This window comes from Pseudorca crassidens, chromosome 7 (genome assembly GCF_039906515.1).
Source record: "Pseudorca crassidens isolate mPseCra1 chromosome 7, mPseCra1.hap1, whole genome shotgun sequence".
Classification (NCBI taxonomy): Eukaryota; Metazoa; Chordata; class Mammalia; order Artiodactyla; family Delphinidae; genus Pseudorca; species Pseudorca crassidens.
Window position 1 is genome coordinate 22470567 of NC_090302.1, and position 26874 is coordinate 22497440.

Consider the following 26874-nt stretch of genomic DNA (forward strand, 5'->3'; position numbering starts at 1 on the left):
TTGTTTGATTTCCTTAGCAACCCTATGAATGGAACACATTTTTTATCCTCCATTTTAAAGACCAAGAAACTAAGATGAAAAGAAGTGATTTGTTTGTGTGAATTGAGCTGGGGATCTGTTGGGTCACTGCTGCGGTTGGCGGGTCAGCTGTCCAGTGTTAACCACATGGTCTGGGCTCGCAATCCCATGATGACTGGTCCCACCTGCAGTGCTTTAGGCTCCGAGGAAGTCACCCTGCACCCACTTTCCCCTGGAGCTCTGGTAGCTGGTCCAACATACTGCTATTAAGAGGTCATCCTGGAGTGAACAAGAGAGAAAGATTTTTCTCTCAAGGATGGCAACGGTCCTCTGAGGCAGCTAGTCTCCTCTTTGGTGGAAGACACATTGAAATCTGTGGTGAGGGTCCCTTCTCCACCCACATTCCCACGATGCTATTATTATTATCATTGTTACAATACATGAGCCCTGGTGGATCATGGGAGACTGAGTGGTTTTGACTGCATAGTATCAGTGTTTATATCTACTTGTTCTTGTCTGCTTGGCCAGCCCTCAGGTCCAGGTGTTACATACTCTTGTGCACACTATAAATGCCACATTCTGAGCCAGCCTTAGCTGAGCAATTGAATCACAGGATTGCAAACTATTAGCTCCTGAATTGCCCAAGCATTGTCCCCATGAGCCTCTGCCGATGCAGGGCTGGCCACGATAACACAACTACCTTTATTTTTATAAATTTATTTATTTTTGGCTGTGTTGGGTCTTCGTTGCTGTGCGCAGGCTTTCTCTAGTTGCGTCGAGCGGGGGCTGCTCTTCGTTGTGGTGTGTGGGTTTCTCGTTGCAGTGGCTTCTCTTGTTGCAGAGCACGGGCTCTAGGCACGCGGGCTTCAGTAGTTGTGGCTCTTGGGCTCTGGAGCGCAGGCTCAGTATTTGTGGCACACTGGCTTAGTTGCTCCGCGGCATGTGGGATCTTCCCAGACCAGGGCTTTAACCTGTGTCCCCTGCATTGGCAGATGGATTCTTAACCACTGCGCCACCAGGGAAGTCCCTGTAACACGACTACCTTTAAACCAACTCGGAGAATTCTATTTTTTAATGCCAACAAAGTCCAGATTTAGGAGTAAGGCAGAGACCTCTAATTCTTCTCTTTCGGTTGCCCAGGTGGAGACTATGATTCCCAGCCTCTCTGGCAGCTGGGCGGGCCCGTGAGACTGAGTGTTGACCAATAGGAGGTGAGCAGGAATAGTAACTTCTAGATTGGCTTTGTTTAAGAAAGTCACTTTTACTGCTTCTCTGCCCTCTTCCATGAACCTGTCCAGTGCATAAGCCTCAACCACGCTGCCTTGGATCATACTCGAGGGCAGGGTTTCTCATATTTTTTGATCTCAGGGCTTCTTCAGACTCCGAAATATTATTGAGGACCCCAACTAGCTTTTGTTTCTATGGGCAAATTTACCATATTTAGAAAGTAGAAGTAAGAAAATTTTATTAATTATTTAAGTCATTTAAAAATAACTGTAATAAACCTATTACATATTAACATAGTATCATATATTAACATATATAGTACCTTTTAATGAAAACTAGCCATATTTAAAATTTTTAATTATTTACTAATTCATTTAAAATAATAAAGCTGGTACATGTTGATAAGTAACATATTTTAATTAAAATAACTATATTTTCCAAGATAAAAAAATTAGTGAGAAGAGAGGAATTTTTTTACATTTTTGCAAATCTCCTAATGTCTGGCTTAATAGAAGCAGAGGCATCCTCACATACGCTTCTGCATGAACTCTGCTGTGATAGGCTCTTTTGCTTGAAGTATGTGAGGATGAACTAGCCTCACACAGATAAGTAGTTGGAAAAGGGAGGAGTGTTTTAGTAGTCATTTCAGACAGTTTTATTCTTCTTTGATACTGCAACAAATATAAGTGGTAGTTTCTTAAAGGTTAGTTACAATGTGAAATCTGAAACTATATCAAATAACTTTCATACTCAGGTACATGAAGAACATACTGGTCTGTTTCGGACTTTAAATGGATCTCTTACCCGTTCATGACTTTATTGCTTCACCAAGTTGTATAGATCTTTCAAATGTTGACACATTTTATTATACAACATCAAAGCATCCCAAGTATTCACATCAACAGCAATCTCAGAAAAAGCAAATGTAAGTAACTTAAAGACAGTCAAGTCTTTAAGTAATGAAAGCTGTCAAGTTCAAGGTACGGGTACAAATTTTCCAAAATTGTAAGTGCTGCTTCAAAGCTCAAATTTTGTAATTGGCAACAAGTACTGTCAGTTGTTTTTCGTGATTTGCTTTTTTAATTTTCACAAAGATGTCGGTCAAACACCCAAATATGAATAAGAACATGTGTCTTTCTGCTAATTTTTCAGGTGAAAATCATGTTCTGTGGAGAAAAAAAAAAAGTAGCTAGTTCTTGAAACACAAAATTGCACAAGTGCTTTTCTTGGAGACAAATACGTTACCTTGGAATGCATCAAACCTGATGCATACTGCCAAATTCATCACCCAGAATATTAAAAAGAATCAAGAGTTAATGAAATTAATACTTTTTACTGCTTTATCAAAGACATTTTAAAGTGAAACTGGCTTTTCCCCTTGTGACTATGTGGCAGTAAAGAAATACTAGTCTACTTGGACCTTTTGGTGTCCCTGCCTTGACTTATACCAGCAGTTTTACCTACCATTGCTTCTGTACCATCAGTTTAAACGTCAATGCAGTGAAAAAGGCATGCTACCTTAGTATCATTACGAAAATAGTTTTGACCTATGATCTTCCTGAATGGGTCTCTGGGATTCCAATGTGCATTACTGGGGAAGGTCAAGGCCTTCAAGTTCTTGGAAATTTCCCCAGTGTCCTTGTGGAGCTGCAACAAGATGTTAAATGCAATGCCACAGTGGGGGCTGCCCACAGAACCTAGACTTATGACCTACTGTTCTGGGTATTTTTTATTCCTAGCTGAGATAAACTGTCCAGAATGGGAAAGTGAGCTCCTTATAAAACCTTTTCTTCAGGGCCTGGGAAGATGGGGCAGGAACAGTAAGAAGCGTGGACTGGTGGTTTGCCAAAGTCCCTACAGCCACAAGCGTCCTCGGAAGCATAATGGAACATGTTCCAATGTTTCTGAAAACCAGGGTAACCAGGGTCACCGGACATTACTTTGCCTTGAAACTGTTCCACCCAAGACTTTGTAGCTTCCGCAGCCCCATCTGGGGATTACCAATCCATCCCTCTATCTGCTCTGCCAAAAACTTCTCCTCCATCCCACCCTTTCTCAAGGTATCCGAGGGAGCTATGGGTTTCCTGTGCCCTTGCAGTCAGCTCTGTAGGTACTGCTCCATAAAGCTAGCAGGGTCCTTTCCAGGCTTCTGGTGGCCTCATCGGGAGAACAACACTCTTATGATCGTAAGTGAAGCTTGTTTCAAAGTAAAGGACATAATAGGGAATGGGGAGACTGGGTGGAATTCTGGTGGTGTCCTGGGAATTCTGTTTGTGGTGTAATTCTGATAACATCTTGGCTTCCCCTGTTGCTGGTTTATGATTCATCTTTCTTGGGTCTGATAAGTTGGTTAGCATTCATCTCTGCATTTTTAGATTCCAAAAATTTATTATTTCACTCTGAGTCAGCTCTGGGATGGTGACAATAGACCTCTCTTTTCCTGGCATCACCGTGCCCTATTGGTCACGGTCCATACCCTGACAAATGTGTCATATTTAATCTCTAAAAGAGGACCCAGGGCCACTTTACGTAATTATAAATTTGCCTATTTGACAAAGACACCTGACCCCAGGAGTGAATGGGGACTGGCACCCAGCCCTGTTCTGCTCACCAAACGGTATTCCCACAGGGCTAGATCTGCCCAGAGAGGGCATCTTTTTCTCTTGTCTCCATATAAGGGGTACCTTTCTTTAGCTCATACCAAGATCTTTCTATAGGGGCTTGCGGACGCTCTATCAGGACTTACCTTGGCCTATCCTGGGTCCTTTGAAGGATGTTTTCCTTCATGGCCTGCCCATTTGTGTCCTACTTAGAAGAGCCTTTAAGGCCTTCCAGATACAAGTCCCCTTGTCTATTTCTTTCTTTCTTTTTTTTAAAATATCCCAGAAATTTATTTAATGTTTGCTTGATACATTTTATATAGAAAGGTTAGGACCATTTGCTTTGGGCGCCCCTGGTAAGGCTCGTGGAGGCACTGAACTACAGAGGGGCGCCAATCTGGAGACATCAGAAATGGAAATCACACGCCCCGTTTTATGACTGTTCTTAAAGATTTGTCTCTAGTGAAATTAGGCCACTCCCTGAAAAAATGCTCAAGATGTTAGAGCTCCTGTGTGAAAACAGCTGACATTTAGGAGGGCACTTCACATTTTGGTCTGTCGGGACATTTAAATACTTCGAAATAAAAACTACTCAACTTTGAATCTTTCAATACTGGAAAACTTTCGAGTCTAGGGTTAACAGCCAGGAAGGCTGCTTTGTGTTCCTTAAACTGGACTCTGTTGCCCACAAAGTTAACCTTCGGCTTTGGCTTCCATTTCTTCCGCATTACAGTCTCCATCCACTTCTGCGTTTTCTCTCTCTAGCCTCTCCAGCTGCCTTGCAAGTTCAGTCTCATCTGTATCTGTCACCACGTTGGGCTCCACTTGAACACTGAAGACGCCCCTCTTTTCCTCAGTCTTTTCTTTTATGACAGCCATAGCTTGGTTGAGGACAGAGAGGCCTTCTGTTCCTTCCAGGGTGGCTGTAGTCATTACATACCGAGGAGGAACTATTAGATTCATCTTGAGGGCATGGTTTCTGTAGAACAATTCAGACCTGCTCTCAGGGCTGCTGTTACAGCATTGATGCCTTCATAACCATAACAAGCCACTTCACTGTCTGCTCCAATTTTGACAGCTTGTGGGGTTAAACACCTATTAATATTGTTAATGAGTACTTCCCGTTCATCTCCATTCAAATCTAAGCTATCCAAAATAGATGGGTCTGAGACTGCGTGCTTAAATGCATCATAGGCGCCATATCCGGGTCTCTTGTAGTCATCGAAGACTCAAGCAGTCCCCTGGAACAGGCTTTCCAGCTGTTCGTCCTTGGTGTATTCTAAGACCTCAGCAACATGACGAAGAATGCTGTAAACAGTTGTGGATTTGGTAAATTTATCTTCACATTTGATCATTTGATTGCTTCCTCGGAGAAACTCTTCTGTTTGAAAAATCAGTCCATCCTTTTTCTTTGTCCACTCTAATGACAACCACACATTCATTCCTGCCAATTCGGATGAGCTTGTTTATATAACGGATACGCCTTCTGGACAACTCACTCAGAAGAATCATGCTTTCGATGTTGTTGTATTCCAGCAAGCTGACATAAGCTCCCATTTCAGCAATGGACCTTACCTTCGCCATCACTACATCTTCCACCTCAGGAAATTTGTGCTGATAAAATCTACAAATTAGACCGGCATTGTGAGGTATGTGTGTTGAATTCCCCACTGGCGTCCCGCGCCACGCTCTTCAATCAGAGAGATCACACTTGATCCGCCCACAGCAGCCGTGGACTCTCCTCAGCATCCCATTGTCTATTTCTTTCCTGCCCAAACTGGCCTTTGTGCAGGGCCCTGGGGGAGCGGGCCAAGAGCTGTACTTCGTCCCTGCTGGACAGCTGGACTCTCCAACTAAATTGCAAGGACTAAGTTCTACCAACTGATCTCCTTCCTGTGTCCACAGCTAATGCACACCCTCTTCCTCAGCAAAAAGAAAGCCTTTGTTATATATAAATATAGGAAGGAGTATCTGATAAGCCAGAGGCCAGTATACAGCCAGCAAGCACCAAGCAGCCACTGGGGAGATTACGTGAGTGAGGACAAAAATGTGGTTTTTCTGTCATCACGACCAGACGACCCCAGCTATGACAAGATTATACATAGTCCTAAAAGTGGCTACTCTTGCTATTGCTACAGTTCCCTTGGGCAATCCTTTGTCTAGAGCTGCTGCACGCAACAGAATCTGTTACAGATATTTCTTTCTTCTTCCTGGCCCCTCACATCAAAGGGTGCTGAGAGCTTTCTGTACTTGCTGGTCCCAAAGTGTCTGCAAATCCCTGTTCTTTTCATCATGGCCTGTGTAACTAGTTCCTTTATTTAAAAGTCTTAACAATGTCCACCTGGGAGTACGGTTGGTTTCCTGCTTCTGGCTGGTCCTTACATCCTCATGGAATGACAGAACCATGGGGACAAAGAGAACATCTTATAAGCTTGGAGGTAGAGGTGGGTGGTTGGGAGAAGATGTTGGCAGAGAATGATTGTGGATTTTTCAGTAGCAACTGAGAAAGTTAAAAATCAGTGGAGCAATTTCTTACAAATTCTGAAAGAATTATTTTTGACTTAGAATTTTATTCCCAGTCAGCACATCAATTAAATATGAAATAGACTGAAGATATTTTCAGAACTTCAGGGTCTCTAGGAATTGACATCCTTTCTTAGGAAGATACTGGAGGAAGTGCTCCATCACAACGAGGGTAAACAAATGGAAAGGAAGATGGGGGCCTGGGAAACAGGAGATCCCGTGGGAGACAGGGATGAAGGGAATCCTCCAGGTGAGGGCCAGGGGAGAGCCCAGGACGGCAGGTGTGTGGCAGGCACAGGAAACAACTGAACCGGTGAAAACAAGTCAGGGCGCCAAAAGAAGCATTAATAGAATATTGAGAGGAGATTTAGACAATGCAGAAAAATTTGAAAATGTATTAGTGATAAATATCTAGAAAACAAAGCAAAAAACAGCATACTTCTGGCCTCAACTGTGGATAATGTAAACACTGACTCTTGATCTAACTAAAATTAATATACAAGCATGTCAAAAGTACAAGGCAATAGGAAGCGTGTGATTGTGTGTGTATGTGTGCGTGGGTGAGTGTGTGCGTGGTGTGTGTGTGGTAGTGGTGGTGGTGATGGTGGAAGTGGGGGAGAGATGAAGAGCCATCGAGGCCAAGGCACCAGCCGGCTGATAACATCTGAAGCTGACAAAGCAAGAGCAATTACTATAAGCCTGGTACTGAATATATGGAAGTAGATGCTTAAAGAATCAGCTGAAAGATTTGAGAGTGGTTGTCTTTGACTAGCAGGAGATGGAAGGGAGCTATGAATTGCTATTTTTGTTTTTGTTTTGTGATCTATTTTCCTTTTTATAACAAACCTTATAAACTCTTATGTGCAGGTTTAATTTTAAATTACCTATTATAAAAAACCCAAACTAAAACCTAAATATGGGGAAAAAAGATGTGAGAATGTAGGGATTTATGTGATTTTTTTCTTTCCTCTAATTTGCCTTATTAATAATAGTCTTCCACAGTTCCAAAGCAAAAACCCATACCATTAACATGTGGATCTGAAACAAAACAGCTGGGCAGAAAACATTGCTCCCCTGCTACCCTGGGCTGGTTCAGGAGATCTTGCCAGATGGCATACTTAGTACCCAGATAGCTTTGATCTCTGAACTGCAAATGAACATCCCATTTCCTTCCTGAACATGGTCAGAGCTCTCTGTGTTCCAGTCACACCTCCCTCCTCGACCTCCCTAACCCTTGAAAGTTGTAGTGGGTTGAATCATGTTCCTCAAAAAGATATGTCCAACTCTTAACCCCAGGTACTTGCAAATGTGACTTTATTGGAACTAGGGGCTTTGCAGATATTGATATTATGTTCAGGAGCTCAAAATGATATTAGAGTGGGTCCTGGGTCCAATGACTAGTGTCCTTATAAGAGAAAGAGAGGGAAATTTGACACACAAACACAGAACAGACACAGGGAAGAAGGCCACGTGAAGATGGACGCAGAGATGAGAGTGATGCAGCCACAAGCCCAGGAGCACCAGGAGCCACCAGAAGCTGAAAGATGCAGGAAGGATCCTTCCATAGAATTTGTAGAGGGAGCATGGCTCTGCCAGCACCTTTATTTCAGACTTTTGGGCCTCAGATCTGTGAGAGAACCAATTTGTGGTCATTTGTTATGGCAGCCCCCGGAGGAAACAACACAACACACGGATGCAGATGGAGGAGAAGCAAGCCTTCGAGCCTGTGGTGTGAGTTTTTCAGGTTCTCTTCTCAGCAAACAAACATTTGCTGAGCTCCTGCCATTTGCCAGGCTGTGGGCTGGGCCTCGTGGCTGGAGATGAGAATTTGGAGGCTGAGGTATCTTGACCAAGGTGCTGTGGGCCATGTCGCAGTGTTTGGGCTTCATCTCCTGAACCAGAATAGACCACTGAAGGATTGTTAAGATGAGTTTGGTGCTTTGGAAAAAGAAGTTGGAGCAGAGGGTATTATGGAGAAGGGATTTTAGTGGGGACTTGGGAAATGTCAGTTAGGACCGGGATTTTCAAACAGGGAGCGTGGGGCCCTTCACTGAGGAGACTTGGGCAGGAGAAGCCTGTGCTGTCTGAAACAGAACATTCAACAGGCCTATTGTTTTCATATTATAGATGGCAAGAAATCTCAGCATGGGAAAATCTTGGAATTTCTGCATAAAGAAATTCTGCATAAGAGCATGACAAAACATTGTAGGGTGATGGATTCTAAAAGATTAATCATAGTACACCCCATATTTTCTGAGTATTTTACTATGTACTATGCCACATGCTTTCTACTTATTTCACTTAATTTTCTAACAGTGCTATGAGGAGAGTACTGCTACTAATTACCGCTATTTTAATCATGAATAGTTGAGGCTTAGATTTGGGTCAGGTCACACATTTAGGTGGAGCTGGGACTCTAACTCAAGTGACTGTGCTCCTTAACCATTCCCCAACATTTCACTCCCTTAAAAAAAATTAATTAAAAATTTATTTTTAAAAATTTTATTGAAGTATAATTGATTTACAATGTGTTAATTTCTACTGTACAGCAAAGTGGCTCAGTTATACATATATATATTCTTTTTCATATACTTTTACATTATGGTTTATCACAGGCTATTGAATATAGTTCCCTGTGCTATACAATAGGACCTTGTTGTTTATCCATCCTATATATATTAGTTTGCCTCTGCTAATCCCAAACTTCCAATCCTTTCCTTCCCCACCCCCTCCCCCTTAGCAGCCACAAGTCTGTTCTCTCCGTGAGTCTGTTTCTGTTTCGTAGATATGTTCATTTGTATTGTATTTTATTTTTATTTTATTATTTTTTTAACATCTTTATTGGTAGAATTGCTTTACAATGTTGTGTTAGTTTCTGCTGTATAACAAAGTGAATCAGCTATATGTATACATATATCCCCATATCCCCCTCCCTCTTGTGTCTCCCTCCCTATCCCATCCTCTAGGTGGTCGCAAAGCACCAAGCTGATCTCCCCGTGCAATTCAGCTGCTTCCCATATATGTGATATCATATGGTATTTGTCTTTCTCTTTCCGACTTACTTTGCTTGGTATGATAATCTCTAGGTCCATCCGTGTTGCTGCAAATGGCATTATTTCATTCTTTTTTATGGCTGAGTAATATTCCGTTATATATGTATATGTATATAGATATAGATCTATCTCACATCTTCTTTATCCATTCACCTATCGACAAACATTTAGGTTGTTTCCATGACTTGGCTATTGGAAATAGTGCTGCTATGAACATAGGAGTACATGTATCTTTTTGAATTGTAGTTTTGTCTGGGTATATGCCCAGGAGTGGGATTGCTGGATCATATGAAAACATTTTTTTTTAGCTTTTTGAGGAACCTCCATACCATTTTCCATAGTGGCCGCACCAATTTACATCCCCACCAACAGCATTTCATTCCCTTTGAAAGGTTTAGTTCAGTGGCTAATAGGATGTGCCAGAAATTATAAGGATTTGAATGAAGGCAGTGACAGTCAGTCTGGGTGGGAAGACAGATGTGAGGGCTATTTCAGAAGACTTGGTGACAAATCAAACAGGGAAAAGTGAGGGGAAAATATAACTTGGTACACAAGCAGAGATACTGTCCACACTTTTTTCTTTCTGCTTTGGAAATATTATATGATATTTAGAGTTTTGTGTTTCAAATATTAAGAGTTTTGCAGAATCAACTCAATACAATCTGTCTAAAGCAGTTCACTGTATCTTGTGGTACAACATCTGAGCCATAGGATGGATGTAATTTCATGCAACCCTACTCATCAGTGAATTCTGTAGCAAAGACGATATAAAATTCAAGTAACCACACACTAGCTTCTCTCCTGGATGGTTAGACTTCTATAGAATGTGTAAACAGATGAACAGATTTTACAAAATACAGTTATGTGTCATCAATACCCTCAATTGCAAAACAAGCCTGATTTTTTTTCCATTTAACTTCATTTTGGGAAATCCCTGGCACATATTTTATGCCATGTTTAATAAGTGCCTGTATTGGTTTGCTAGGGCTGCATAATAAAGTACCACAGGCTAGGTGGCTTAAACAACAGAAATATATTTTCTCACAGTTCTGAAGGCTGGAAGTCCAAGATCAAGGTAGCAGCAGGTTTGGTTTTCTGCTGAGGCCTCTCTCCCTGGCTTGCAGATGGCTGCCTTCCTGCTGTGCCCTTACTTGGCCTTCTCTGTGCATCTGTGTCCAAATCTCCTCTTCTTATAAGGACACAAGTCATATTGGATTATGATCCACCCAAAAGACCTCATTAACTTAATCACCCTTTAAAGACTGTATCTCCAAATTTAATTATATTCTGAGGTTCTGGGGGTTAGGACTTCAACATATGAATTTAGGGTAGGGGACAATTCTGCCCACAGTATGATCCAAGGTCACAAAGGTCAGAGCCATATTCACACTGTAGGAAGCCGTTTCTTGAGATGATGGGATCCAGTTGCTCAGGCCATTTGGACAATCAGAACGGAGCCAAAAGTGACTTCACTGTGGGACACTTAGCGAAGTTACCTCCCTCTTTCTTATTACATGGCCTGTTTCCCAGGACTAGAGAGAGATTTCAGTCATTCTTTGGCATTATTACTGGCCGTGGGGACCTCTACATCTGATATTTGAAAGGGATGAGAACATGGGTGGGTGGAGGTTGAAAGTATTTGTTTAGATACGAGTACGTGGAGAGGCTGAATGAAATGGTGCTGGAACTGGCAGAAACATTGGAGGTCAGTGCTCTGGGGCTTCTAGAACTATGTCCCCTTCTCCCTAGTGCAACTCCCTCTATGAAAGGTCACCACACATTCATCAATTTGACATCATGGAAGAAAAGCTTCCTTTAATCTTGTTTTTCAGTATATATGATTCAAAGTCCATTTAATAAGGGAAAAGACTGTGGAGGTACACGTATATTTCCTAATAAAACAAGGTGAGGGGGAATTTTTTTTTTCTACATATTGTTTGATTAAAACACATATTTCCAACTAATTAGCTCTGTAATAAAACAAAACAGGATAACAGCCGTCTACTATTTAAAAATCCTTCCCCGTCTCCCCACCTGAAGTATTCTTCTGTTCCCCTGTCCAATGTATGGCCTTTTTTTTTTTTTTTTTTTTTGCCTCACCTTTGGCCTCACACTAGAGTCTCAAATCTGTATCTACCACCTAGAATTTTCCCCTGAGCTTCAGGAGTTGATTGCCAGTTCTCTCTAGGTCTTGCCACTTCACTGCTCTATAGGGCACTTATACTCAATATGTACAAAAGTGAATTTCTTTCTAAAAATTTATTTTATTGAAGTATAGTTGGCTTATACTGTTGTATTAAATTTCTGCTGTACAGCAAAGTGATTCAGTTATACATATATATACATTCTTTTTCATATTACTTTCCATTATGATTTATTACGGGATATTGAAGATAGTTCCCTGTACTATACAGTAGGAACTTGTTGTTTATCCATTCTATATATAATAGTTTGCATCTGCTAATCCCAAACTCCCAAAAAAGTGAGCTTACTGGGGTCCCTCAGAAATGCTGCTCATCTTCTATATGCCCCATCCTGGTTCATGAAACTTACTTAAAGAACTCAGAGTTACACTTGCTTTCTTCTCACCCCTCATCCTACTAACTCTACATCTTAAATACATTTCCTGGTTATGCTTTCCTCCTCCTCCTCTTAAATTCAGATCCCAGCCATCTTTCGCCAAGCCTATTGCATTTGCTTCCCCAGGTGTCTCCCTGTCTCCTGTCTCACCTCTTTCTCCTTTCCTTGGCATCCTAAGCCTATAGACTCATTTCAACTTCCTTAGCCTAGCATTCCAGGCTCTCATCCTGGGCCTGGCTACTTATCCAACATTCTATCCTGAAACACATCTTTTCCTACAACTGTTTACAGACAACTTGTGTTGCTTTAATATAGCCTGATGTTTCCCGACTTGAGGTCATGAGCTCATGTGCTTAAGCAAACTCCTACTTCTCTTGCAGGCATTACGCCAGTGGAATGCTTTCTTTGGTCCCCAGAACTTGGACTTGGTGCTCTTTTCTGTGGCTCATGGCATGTTGTGCCCATCCTTCATTTCACTGAACTACTGAAGTGGACCAGTTTCCTTATCTGTCTTATACATTAGATGTCCAGTTCCTTATAACAAGGGAGAGTTTTATTCACCTCTGTGCCTCTGGTATCTAGTCAGTGTGTGCGGCATAGTAGTCCCTTTAAGTATATTGAATAAACAAATGTGAAAGTGCTTTGAAAAGTTTCAAATCTGATGGAGGTAGGGACTCTTTTTATAAACATTATCCCTTAAACATCTCTAATGAGCTATTGTTTTATTGTAAGAAGATCAGTGGAATCTGAGTTAAAAGCTTCAAGTGCCAGTCTGTGTCTATGTATAGTAGTTAATTTCCTTGACTGTAAAATGGGGCTAGGGATACTATCTAAGCCAATTGTTGTGAGAATCAACTGCGATAATGTGGGCAAAATTTATTTCTAAACCTTAAATGCTGTTCTATGAAAACACGAGTTAACACCAACTATGCTCGTCTTTCTAAAACTATATCCACCTACCTATCTATCTATACATATTTGTATTTACACACATATGTGTATTTTTTTGTACTGTGTCCTGCTTGACTATTTAAAATAGATCTTCACCATCTGTGTAATGTTCCCTTGAGTGGTGATTCAGTGATTTCCTCATTTTCGAAAGAGAACAAATTTTTTTTGCTAAGATTAGGTCTCAGGGACCTCTTCATCATGTATGAATGCAAATAAAAACAGAATTATCTATTCAAATTCAACCTTTTCTCAAAAATACAGGGAAGAACCTGGATCCTATTTGGTAGAGAGAATTGTTCCAAGCCAGAAAAAACAGTGGTTGGATGACCTGAGCACATATTTTTTTTTTTTTTTTTTGCAGTACGCGGGCCTCTCACTGTTGTGGCCTCTCCCGTTGCGGAGCACAGGCTCCGGACGCGCAGGCTCAGCGGCCATGGCTCACAGGCCCAGACGCTCCGTGGCATGTGGGATCTTCCCGGACCGGGGCACGAACCCGTGTCCCCTGCATCAGCAGGCGGACTCTCAACCACTGCGCCACCAGGGAAGCCCTGAGCACATATTTTTATTTTACTTGAAAGAACCAATAGGTTTCACCAAAATTTTCAGATATTTTGAGAGCAAGTGGGCGTTAGCACTGATTTTGGATTTAGGAATGAAAAACAGCTCCTCCACCCCCCCCCCCCAGACATTTTCTGTTTTTACACAACTATATAGAAAGTGCTCAATAATTAGGGTGATCTTACCTCCCATTTTATTCAGAACAGTCCTGGGATGTCCCTTTGTCTAGGTGGAATAATAAAGCAACCCTTCGTTCTCTAAACTACAACCCCAGTACCTGTTGAATGAATGAACAAATGAATGAATTTTTATCTTCATCCAACTAAAGGAAGCAAAGATAAACATTTCAACTGCAACATTTTGCATGACATTATCTAGCAGCATTTTACCTGGAAGCATAATTCAGCCATAGAAATAAAGATTCAGGTTTTCTAATATAGAAGTAGAACGATGTCCCTTCTCTCCCCAATTCTCTTCTCTCTCTTAACTTTCGCCACTTTCTTCTTTAAAAACGTAACATAGTGATCATGCTGGACAGACCTATGGAGGCGTCAAGGTTCAGGAGAGGGAGCAGCTGTTGGCAGAATCAGACCCTCCAGGTCACCAGATGTCAGTGTCATTTTGACATGATGTGTGATTTTAACTAACCTGGTGATGAGATTTATAACATTTTATTGACGTATAGTTGATTTGCAGTGTTGTGTTAATTTCTGCTGTACAGCAAAGTGATTCAGTTATTTATATATATATATATATATATATATATATATATATATATATATATATATATCCTTTTTTTTTTGCGGTATGCGGGCCTCTCACTGCTATGGCCTCTCCCGTTGCGGAGCACAGGCTCCAGACGCGCAGGCTCAGCGGCCATGGCTCACGGGCCCAGCCGCTCTGTGGCATGTGGGATCCTCCCGGACCAGGACACGAACCCGTGTCCCCTGCATCGGCAGGCGGACTCTCAACCACTGCGCCACCAGGGAAGCCCTATATATTCTTTTTCATATTCTTTTCCATTATGGTTTATCACAGAGTATTGAATATAGCTCCCTATGCTATACAGTAGGACCATCTTATTTATCCATCCTATATATAATAGTTTGCATCTGCTAATCCCAAACTCCCAATCCATCCCTCCCCCACTCCCCTCCCCCTTGGCACCCACAAGTCTGTTCTCTATATCTGTGAGTCTGTTTTGTTTCTAGATTTATAACATTTATCTGTAGAATTAACATTGGCTCCATTGGATCCATAATTTGAGTTGCTTCAATCTGTTTCAAATGGAATTAATGTTATTATAGTTATGGGTTTATTCTGTTTGTCCTTTGACCTCTCCATCTCAGAACACCTAGAGATACGGGAAAGCAAGTCCTTTAATGTGTATAAAATAAACACCTGCTGCCCCTTCGGGAGACTTGCCAGGAGTAAATGCACATGACAGAAGCTCTTTGCAGGAGACTCTAGGACTCCTGTGGCAGGAGGTCTAGGCAGGCTGAGCAGCACTGTTGAAATCCTCTCCTCTGGACCGAAAGTGTGATCCATGCACTCCAGTTAGCATTAGCAGAAGCTGTCAGGCCAGGGGGCCTGCTGTGGGCTGCAGAAAGTCCTCTAAAGCTGCTGGTAGTGGCTGCCAGGTATTTACTTAATACCCTTGAGCCGGGACAAAGGAAAGTTTATGGTGTAGGATCCCGCTAAGGGAATAAACGCCTAAGGGAATGGAGGAAGCTAATTAAGAGGAAAATCGGAAACCTGCTGAGATTTCATTTCCTTAAGTGCTCCGGACAATCGTGGGCTGGGTTACCTCGCCCTGCTGCTGTCATCTTGTGGTCCTACTCTGGATGTAGATCCCCACCAAATGTCGGCCCCTGGCATCTGAGAACACCCACTGGTACAGCAAGTGTAATGGGGCTGTGGGACTCGAGGGACATTGTTCCAGCTAATGATTAAGAACTCTCCAGACAATAGGGGCTTCTTAGACAATGGGTGAATTTCCAGGATGTCCGGCCCCCTTCCGAGAAGGAGGGAGATAAACAAAATGTAAAAAAGGTATCTGTCAAAGACCAATCAGGAAGCTGGGGACAAGTTCCCTCTCTGGTCCGAGCCTAAGCCGGGACCAATCAGCAGGAAAACACAACCAAATCTATAATTTACATACGGGGAAGTAGGAACCTATAAAACTGACATATTCGCGCCCAAAAGGGGTTCCTTCTTCGGCCTCCTGCGTGAGGACCAAGGAACCCCGGTGCACCGGCCTTCAATAAACCTCTTGCGTTTTGCATCGGCTTCCGACTCTTGTTGTTTCCTGGGCGAGTCGAAACTCCTAGGAGACCGCGGAGGTCTAACAGGGCCTCCAACCTGAAACCTGGGACTGCCAGACAGTACAGATGGAGCCCTTGGACTAAGAAGGAAGGGAGGGACCAGGTGATCTCACTCTTATGTGGAGTCTAAAAAAGTCTACTCCCAGAAGCAGAAGCAGAGACTAGAAGGGTGGTTGCCAGGGCCTTGGGGTGGGGGAAATGAGGAGAGGCTGGTCAAAGGGTATGAACTTCCAGTTATAAGGTGAATAAGTTCTGGGGATCTGTACCTCATGGTGACTGTAGTTAAAAATACTGTCTTGTTGGGACTTCCCTGATGGTGCAGTGGTTAAGAATCCGCCTGCCAATGCAGGGGACATGGGTTCGGGCCCTGGGCTGGGAAGATCCCACATGCCGCGGAGCAACTAAGCCCGTGCGCCACAACTACTGAGCCTGCGCTCTAGAGCCCGCGAGCCACAACTACTGAACCTGCATGCAGGAACTACTGAAGCCTGCACACCTAGAACCCGTGCTCCGCAATGAAGATAAGCCATGGCAATGAGAAGGCCGCGCACCGCAGCGAAGAGTAGACCCCGCTCGCCACAACTAGAGAAAGCCCGAGCACAGGAATAAAGACACACACACACACACACACACACACACACACACATACTCTAACATGCACGCACACAATGGTAACTATGTGAGGTGGTGGATGTGTTACTGAACTTGACGGTGGTGACCATTTTACAATGCAAACATAGATCACATTGTAGCTGTGTACCCTTCATAGAGGACACACTGGGGCAAAGTCTGTGGAGCCGAGTCCACAACCAGGCACGCTGGGTGGCAGGGCTCAGGGGTGAGTTCAGCTGGTAGAGCAGGTGCTCAGACTCTTCATGGAGGCCTCCAGTGGGTAAATGACTGTCTTTTGGATCTGCCTGACATCCCGATTCGTCGTTAAGAAAGTCACTTCACAAACAACGAGGTAAATTAGGCTCATGTGAATAGCCAGTATCTTACCAACTTCTTATATGGAATCTGGTTTTTAAGAGAGAGAGCTTACATTCTGTCATTCGGGATCATTTCCAGTGGTTGAGGTCTTATGTAGCATGACTGAGCATCATCTTACAAACAACTTGCCTTTGCTTATTTTGATAGTGTGACAAAGTGAACATTTATTGGGACAATAGTTCCCGAGGGAGGTGAATGTACAGAGTGGTTACAACCTGTGCTAGGGATACAGACAGACCCAGCTCTTAGTGGTTGCTTTGTCACTTTCTAGACCTTTTCGCATCAGTAAAGTGGAACTAATAACCATGAGGGATTAGAAGAGATTTAAACCTGTGTCTTTACATAGTAAACCTGCACTGAATGAGACCAAATGGTTTATGAATGGATTTGTTATGGAAAAAGAATCACAACTGTTCCTTACCAGTGGAGACTGTGGGCTGGATTTCCCTGTTCTGCTCACTCTGACCTTCTCTAGGGGGTTAGCATTTGGTCAGTCACTGACAGATTGTGACTTTGCCTGAAGAACGTGTCCATCTGCAAGCTCATGTATAATAGACATAAATCTCATTAAGGCTCCCAGGACTGGTTATGACCCTGAGGTGGGAAGGGATAGATAGGTCTTCTGAGGTCTAGGTTATACAAATTCCATCATCACAGGAAAAATAATATCTAACATTTTTTGAATATTACTATGTACCAGGGACTGTGCTAATGTTTTATTTTTAAATTTTTTTTGGCTACGCTGCACAGCGTGCAGGATCTTAGTTCTCTTGACTAGGGTTCAAACCTGCACCCCCTGCAGTGGTAGCGCGGAGTCTTAACCACTGGACCGCCAGGGAAGTGCCGGTCCTAATGTTTTAAGTGCATTTTCTTACTTAATCCACTAATGACTCTATCAATAGTCAATACGTCCTCCTTTATTAAGAAAGTCAGAAATGCAGAAATGATCAGGGGATTCCTTTAAATTGCAAGCCCCTTTTCCCTGCTACGGTGTTTCTCCTCTAGCTTTATTAAGGTATAATTGATGAATAAAACATATATATTTGAGGTATACAAGGTGATACATTGTGAAATGATTGCAGCAGTCAAGCTAAGTAACACATCAACTCATGTAGTTATCTTCGTGTGTGTGTGTATGTGTGTGTGTGTGCGTGGTGAGAACACTTAAGATTTGCTTTCAGCAACTTTTGAATACATGCTATTATTTACTATAGTCACCATGCTGTACATTAGATCCCCAGAACTTACCCATCTTATAACTGGAAGTTTATACCCTTTGACCAGCATCTCTCCATATCTCCCACCCTCCAGCCCCTGGTAATCTCCATTCTAACCTCTGCTTCTATGAGTTGACTTTTTTAGATTCCATGTAAAAGTGAGATCATAGATCATACAGTATTCATCTTTCTGTGTCTGGCTTATATCACTTCGCCTGACGTCCTCCAGGTTTATCCATGTTGTCTCACATGGTAGGATTTCCCATTTTTAAGGCTGAATAATATTCCGTTGTGGTGTGTGTATGCACATATATACCACATTTTCTTTCTTTATTCATCAGTGGACACAGGTTGTTTCCATATTTTAGTCATTGTGAATAATGCTGCAATGAACACGGGAATGCAGATACTTCTTCAAGGTACTGATTTCGTTTCCTTTGGATATATATATTCGGCAGTGGGATTGCTGGATCGCGTGATAGTTCTATTTCTAATTGTTTGAGGAACCTCCTTCCTATTTTCCATAGGAAAATGTACCAATTTACATTCCCACTAACTGTGTGTGAGGGTTCCCTTTTCCCCACATCCTCACCAATACTTGTTCCTTGTCTTTTTGATAATAGCTATCCTAAGACATATGAGGTGGTAGCTCATTATGATTTTGATTTGCATTTCCCTGATTATTAGTGATGTTGGGTAGTGATTCAAAATATCAGTTGATTTACAAAGATTCCATGTATGGTTGTTCACACACTTCTGTAGGGCAAGGTACATTGATGGATTTGGGGTTTTGAACAGTGTTCTTTCAGGTTCCAGAGTAAATTCTGTTTCTTCTAATTCTTAATCTGGTGGGTCAGGAAGGGAAAGGGAAAACTTTGGGAACCCTCGGAAGCAGCAATGAAGAGCCTAACCGGTCTCCCTGTCCTGGGGCTTCCATGATGGTGCTTGCTCAGGTCAGGCAAGCTGCTGCTCCTTGGGCAACTTGGAGTTGGTTGGACAGGAAGTAGCCTGGTACAGCAGAGCTTGATCTTTACTGCTTGTTCCTGAGGATGAAGGAGCTCCATATTGTGCTTTGCCTGCATCACTTCTTTCTGCTCCCTCCCCCTGTACTCTGGGCCCTTAACATGCCCTTCCTTCTCTCCCTATCCCCGTCAAAGTCTACACTCAGATTCCTCTGTCAGAAGCTAGCAGTGATTTCCAAAATGTGATACAAGGACCATACACACCAGAATTTCCAATGGGGCTTATAAACAATGTAGATTCTGGGCCCCATTCCAGGAAGCTCTCTGAAGGTGAGACACTGGGAATCTGCATTTTGATAAGATTTTTAAAAACTGAAGTATAGTTGCTGTACAATATTATATAAGTTACAGGTGTACAGTATAGTGATTCACAATTTTTTTAAGTTATACTTCATTTATAGTTATTGTAAAATATTGGCTATATTTCCTGTGTTGTGCAATATATCCTCGTAGCTTATTTTATACCTAATAGTTTGTACCTTTTTTTTTCTTATGGCACGCGGGCCTCTCACTGCTGTGGCCTCTCCCGTCGCGGAGCACAGGCTCCGGACGCGCAGGCTCAGCGGCCATGGCTCACGGGCCCAGCCGCTCCGCAGCATGTGGGATCTTCCCGGACCGGGTCACGAACCCGCATCCCCTGCATCGGCAGGCGGACTCTCAACCACTGCGCCACCAGGGAAGCCCTAGTTTGTACCTTTTAATCACCTACCCCTGTTTTGCTCTTCCCCACTTCCCTCCTCCTACTGGTAAACACTAGTTTGTTCTCTATATCTGTGAATCTGCTTCTTTTTTGTTATAGGTAATCTGCATTTTAATAAGCAACTCAATTGTTGCCTTTGCACGTTAACATTTGACAACCAATGTAGAAAAACAGAACAAAGTGTTATTGCTCCCGGGGACCCTAAATTTTTAACAGAAATAAACAGCCTTTATACCAAAGGCTGTTAAATTAATAGACGAAAACTATCTTTCTATAGCAGTGGCTCTCAGCCTTGAGTTTACATTTAAATTCCTTAGGGACATTTAAAAAAATAAAAAACATGCCTGGACCACACTCTAACAATCTCTGGAGGGAGGACGAGGCATCAGTACTTTTTAAAGGCTCTCCAGATGATTCTAAAGCATAGCCAGGACAAGAACTATTGCTCTGCGGAATAGAAGGAGGATACAGAGAACTGGAGCATCCTTTCTCAGACTGAATATGCATACGCGTTAGCTGGGGGTTTTATTAAAGTGGAGATTCTGATTTTGTAGATCTGGATGGTGCCTAAGATTTGCCTTTTTAACGAGTTCCCAGGCCCTCAGCCCACGCTTTCACTAACAAAGCAGTAGAGACCCTGTTCTCAAACTTTGCTGCCTGTTAGAATTAGCAGGGAGCTTCTACAATAAGTGGATGCCTGGGCAGCACTCTAGACCAATTAAATCGGAATTTCTGGGAATGGGACCCAGGCATGAGTAGTTGTTTAAGCTCCCCAGTAACTCCAGTGTACATCAAGGGCTGGGGGCCGGTGCTGGAGAGGTTTGTTGAATTAATCTAAATCCCAAAGAAGACAGGAGGTTGTAGCCATGCTGAAACACCAAAGGGCAGAAAAGATTAACCCCATTCACTGATGATGTCAAAATCGAGCATCACTGAATTTTTACATCTTAATTTGTTTCATTTGGAAGAAGGGGGCATTGTTCTCCCTTGATAGTCCCACAATCCCCTTCACACACCTCCCTTGTTCCACGCTCATGGTGAGGATTCATGTACTTCTGCAGTTTCCTGGTCTGAGCATGACTGGGGTGAACTACATGCCCAGTTATCCTGTCATATCATGTTACTTTGCTCAGATGGAGGCTGTGCTGTCTTTTTTTTTTTTAATTTAATTTTTATTTTTTTGCCTGCATCGGGTCTTCGTTGCGGCATGCAGGATCTTTTGTGTGGGCTCTTCGTTGCAGTGTGCGTGCTCTCTAGTTGAGGCGCGTGGGATCAGTAGTTGTGGCACGCAGGTCTAGTTGCCCCGCGGCATGTGGGATCTTAGTTCCCCTACCAGAGATTGAACCTGCATCCCCTGCATTGGAAGGCGGATTCTTCACCACCGGACCACCAGGGAAGTCCCTGTGCTGACTTTCTAAATAAGACATGAAGTCCCCAAATTTAAAAACATGTGAGGTCATAGGAAATCTTTTTAAAACAAATAATTTGGTACTCATGGAAACAAGAAGCTTAATTACATTGTCTAAGAAAGCTGTCTGGAAGGACTTCTCACAGCTCTCAAATGGCTCTTGGTTATCAGGCGCTGGGAGCATCCCAACTGGCGGGAAGCACATCACTTTGATGCCACGTAAGAGCGGATAGATGGAGAATTTTAGAATTTTGCTCCATGTTTAACTCCGTCGGGACAGATATTTCACTTTTTCCTTGGCAATCTAATAGAGAATCTTGATTTACGAACAAGTCCTAAAAATAAATTCATATACCAGCACTGTTTGGTTTGAACTTCATTTTATTCCCCAGTGTATGCTAAGTTGGGTCTCATCTAAGTTTTTTACGTGAACCCTATTGCTTTTCTCCTGAGATTATTCAAGATTATGACATAACCAGGCAAGCCTTACCTAGGGATTTTTGTGTTTCCTGTAAGATGTGACACATAAGCTTTCTGTCTTTCTTGCCTGTCTGAGTCCACTGGGTTCTGTCTTAGGATAAAGGTCTCAGCACTATGTTCATATTTACGTTTCATAGTTGTTTCTGCAGAGACGAGGGGACTTCGTCTGTCATAACCAGAGAATTCTTCCAATTATCTTTGAGAGAAATTAAAAAACCAGAAAAGATCTTTTATATTTACTGCCACGTTTGCCATTTTATTACTATACTTACCATGTTGGCTTTTACTGCCCTTTGTAGTTTATTGTCTTTTATATATACTGCAAAATTTGTCATATTAAATGCTTAAGGAATTGTTAGGGTCTTAGCTAGAACCACGAGCTAATGTACTACTGAATTTCTCATTTTTGGAAAATGTGAGATAATACAATATATTTTTGCTATTTACATTGCTAAATTTTGGGTTAATTTGTTACACAGCAACAGATAAGTAATACAGTAATTTAACATGGTTATAATCACTGTTTTAAAGTCCTTGTCTGCTTATCCCATCATCTCTTTTATTCCTGGGTTTATTTCTATTGTCTGATTTTTCTCCTTGTTTTATAACAAAAGTGCCAAACAAGAAAACACACACACACACACACCCACCCACACACACACACACACACACACACACACACACAAGAATTTTCCTACTTCTTAATAATAATTTTTTAAAATTGTGGTAAAATATACATGACATGAAATTTACAATTTAACCATTAAAAAATTTACAATTCAGTAGCATTAAGTATATTCACAGTGTTGTGCAACCATCACCTCTATCTAGTTCCAGAACATTTCTTTCACCCCAAAAGGGAACCTGTACCCATTAAGCAGTCATTCCTGATTCCTTCTTTTCACCACCCCCTAGTCACCACTAATCTGCTTTCTATCTCTATGGACTTACCTATTCTGAATATTTCATATAAATGAAATTGTGCAATATGTGATCTTTTGTATCTGTCTTCTTATACTTAGTACAGTGTTTTCAAGTTGTCATGTTGTAATTCATGTCAGTAATTCATTCCTTTTTTGGCTGAATAATATTCCATTGGATGGACATACCACAGTTTGTTTATCCATTTATGAGTTGATGGACATGTGGGTTGTTCCCACCTTTTGGCTATTTTGAGTAGTGTTGCTATGAACATTCATGTCAAGTTTTTGTTTGAACACATGTTTTCAATCCTTTTGTGTATATATCTAGGAATGGGATTGCAGGGTCATATAGTAATTCTAGGTTTAATTTATTGAAAAGCAATGTGAGAATTTCTTTACATCTTTACCAATACTTGTTTTTTTTCCATATTTTTTTTATTATGGCCATTCTAGTGGGTGTGGAGTGGTATCTCATTGCAGTTTTGATTTTCATTTATCTAGTGAATAATGGTATTGAGTATGTATAATCATTTCTAGTGGAGTCTAGACAATGTGATGACTACATTGTTGAGTGTCTGGGTTTTGTTGCCTTCCTTTAATCAGCATTGGATTTTATTCTGCAAAGCAATTACTTTAGTTCTAGATCTTGATCCTTTTAAGGCATTTTGACACTTCAGGTAGCCTTCACTCTATCTTTCCTAAAGTGTAGCCTTCTGTGGATTCTAATGAATGCCCTGAGTGTTCAGTGAGGTTTCTCCACTTTGATTGGTCAGACCGAAAGGTTTATTAACACTCTGAAAGTTCTGATAGTTGTTCAACTTATAGCTCCACATAAGTTTTTTTCCTATAGTGGTTGCTCTTGTATGTTCTCATCCTATAAATACACAGCTTATTATTTGACCGAATATTCAAGGTGATTCCCATGAAGATTTATGGAGCAATTGATCTAGGCACCTCATTCCTTTCTGGTGCTCCATACAAGTTCTAGCCACTTTGGCGCCCCTGAACGCTGACCTTTGTAACCTCAGCTTATGGAGACTGCTGTGCTCTGCTTGGATTCCTCCTCCTGGAGTCAATGTCTGGTAAATATCTCCAGGTAGAAAGCTGGGGTAATCATTGGATTCAACTCACTTGTTTTCCTTCTTTCAGGAGTCACAATTCTGTGCTGCCAGTTGTATGGTGTCTAGAAATAGTTGTTTTATAAATTTTGTCCAGTTTTCTAGTTGTTTACTGTAGGAAGGTTAGTCTGGTATCAGTTATTCTATCATGCCCAGAAGTGGAAATGTAAAGGGTTTTTAAGGCACTATCTCTCTCTTTTTTTTTTTTCTGTATAATTAGTTGTTTTAATTTCCATTTCTTATCTTCAACTTGTTCTTTAAGTTAACTTTAGTTCTTATATTATATATTTTTAAATACATCTTTATTGGAGTATAATTGCTTCACAATGCTGTGTTAGTTTCTGTTGCACAACAAAGCAAATCAGCCATATGCATACATATATCCCCATATCCCCTCCCTCTTGAGCCTCCCTCCCACCCTCCCTATCCCACCCCTCTAGGTGGTCACAAAGCACCGAGCTGATCTCCCTGTGCTATGCAGCTGCTTCCCACTAGCTATCTGTTTTATATTTGGTAGTGTATATATGTTGATGCTATTCTCTCACATCGCCCCAGCTTCCCCCTCCCCTGCCATGTCCTCAAGTCCACTTTCTATGTCTACGTCTTTACATCTGCCCTGCCACTAGGTTCATCAGTACCTTTTTTTTTTTTTTAGATTACATACATATGCGTTAGCATACAGTATTTGTTTTTCTCTTTCTGATTTACTTCACACTGTATGACAGACTCTAGATCCATCCACCTCACCGCAAATAACTCAATTTCGTTTCTTTTTATGTCTGAGTGATATTCCATTGTATATATGTACTACATCTTCTTTATCCATTCATCTGTCAATGGACATTTAGGTTACTTCCATGTCCCGGCTATTGTAAATAGTGCTGCAATGAATATTGTGGTACACGTGTCTTTTTTAATTATGGTTTTCTCAAGGTATATGCCCAGTAGTGGGATGGCTGGGTCATATGGTAATTGTATTTTTAGTCTTTTAAGGAACCTCCATACTGTTCTCCATAGTGGTTGTATCAGTTTACATTCCCACCAACAGTGCAGGAGGGTTCACCACACCCTCTCAGCATTTATTGTTTCTAGATTTTTTGATAATGGTCATTCTGACCGGTGTGAGGTGACACCTCATTGTAGTTTTGATTTGCATTTCTCTAATGATTAGTGACGTTGAGCATCTTTTCATGTGCCTCTTGGCCATCTGTATGTCTGCTTTGGTGAAATGTCTATTTAGGTCTTCCACCCATTTTTCAATTGGGTTGTTTATTGAGCTCCATGAGCTGTTTGTATATTATGGAGATAAATCCTTTTTCTGTTGTTTCATTTGCAAATATTTTCTCCCATTCTGAGGGTGGTCTTTTCATCTTGTTTATGGTTTCCTTTGCTGTGCAAAAGCTTTTAAGTTTCATTAGGTCCCATTTGTTTATTTTTGTTTTTATTTTCATTACTCTAGGAGGTGGGTAAAAAAGATCTTGCTGTGGCTTATGTCAAAGATTGTTTTTCCTATGTTTTCCTCTAAGAGTTTTATAGTGTCTGCTCTTACATTTAGGTCTTTAATCCGTTTGGAGTTTATTTTTATGTATGGTGTTAGATTTCATTCTTTTACATGTAGCTGTCCAGTTTTCCCAGCACCACTTATTGAAGAGGCTGTCTTTTCTCCATTGTATGTTCTTGCCTCCTTTGTTGTAAAGTAGGTGACTACATGTGCATGGGTTTATCTCTGGGCTTTCTATCCTGTACCATTGATCTATATTTCTGTGTTTGTGCCAGTACCATACTATCTTGATTACTGTAGCTTTGTAGTATAGTTTGAAGCTGGGGAGCGTGATTCCTCCAGTTACGTTTTCCTTTCTCAAGATTGCTTTGGTTATTCGGGGTCTTTTGTGTTTCCATACGAATTGTAAAATATTTTGTTCTAATTCTGTGAAGAATGCCATTGGTAGATTGTCAGGGATTGCATTGAATCTGTAGATTGCTTCGGGTAGTATAGTCATTTTCACAATATTGATTCTTCCAATCCAAGAACATGGGTATATTTCTCCATCTTTTTATGTCATCTTTGACATAAACACTTTCTTTCATCAGTGTTTTACAGTTTTCTGAGTACAAGTCTTTCTCCTCCTTATGTAGGTTTATTCCTAGGTATTTCATTCTTTGTGTTGTGATGGTAAATAGGATTGTTTCCGTAATTTCTCTTTCTGATTTTTCGTTGTTAGTGTACAGGAATGCCAGAGATTTCTGTGCATTAATTTTGTATCCTGCAACCTTACCAAATTCATTGATTAGTTCTAGTAGTTTTCTGGTGGCATCTTTAGGGTGTATCTAGTATCATGTCATCTGCAAACAGTGACAGTTTTACTTCTTCTTTTCCAATTTGTATTCCTTTTATTTCTTTTTCTTCTCTGATTGCCATGGCTAGGAATTCCAAAACTATGTTGAATAAGAGTGGCCAGACTGGACATCCTTGTCTTGTTCCTGATCTTAGTGGAAATGCTTTCAGTTTTTCACCATTGAGTATGATGTTTGCTGTGGGTTTGTCACGTATGGCCTTTATTATGTTGAGGTAGTTTCCTTCTATGTCCATTTTCTGGAGAGCTTTTATCATAAATGGGTGTTGAATTTTGTCAACAGCTTTTTCTGCATCTGTTGAAATTATCATATGGTTTTTATTCCTTAATTTGTTAATATGGTGTATCACATTGATTGATTTGCGTATATTGAAGAATCCTTGCATCCCTGGGATAAATCCCACTTGATCATGGTGTATGATCCTTTTACTATCTTGTTGGATTCTGTTTGCTAGTATTTTGTTCAGGATTTTTTCATCTATGTTCATCAGTGATATTGGTCTATAATTTTCTTTTTTTTTGTGATATCTTTGTCTGGTTTTGGTATCAGGGTGATGGTGGCTTTGTAGAATGAATTTGGGAGTCTTCCTCCCTCTGCAATTTTTTGAAAGAGTTTGAGAAGGATCGGTGTTAGCTCTTCTTTAAATGTTTGATAGAATTTGCCTTTGAAGCCATCTGATCCTGGACTTTTGTTTGTTGGAAGATTTTAAATTACAGTTTCAGTTTCATTACTTGTGATAGGTCTGTTTAAATTTTCTAATTCTTCCTGGTTTAGTCCTGGAAAATTGTACCTTTCCAAGAATTTGTCCATTTCTTCGTGGTTGTCCA

At 41.3% G+C, this 26874-nt stretch overlaps 1 pseudogene; it reads right to left on the reverse strand.

The window, feature by feature from the left end:
- Positions 1 to 4134: 4134 nt before the first annotated feature.
- LOC137228323 (eukaryotic translation initiation factor 2 subunit 1-like) lies at positions 4135 to 19105 on the reverse strand (annotated as a pseudogene).
- Positions 19106 to 26874: the final 7769 nt, after the last annotated feature.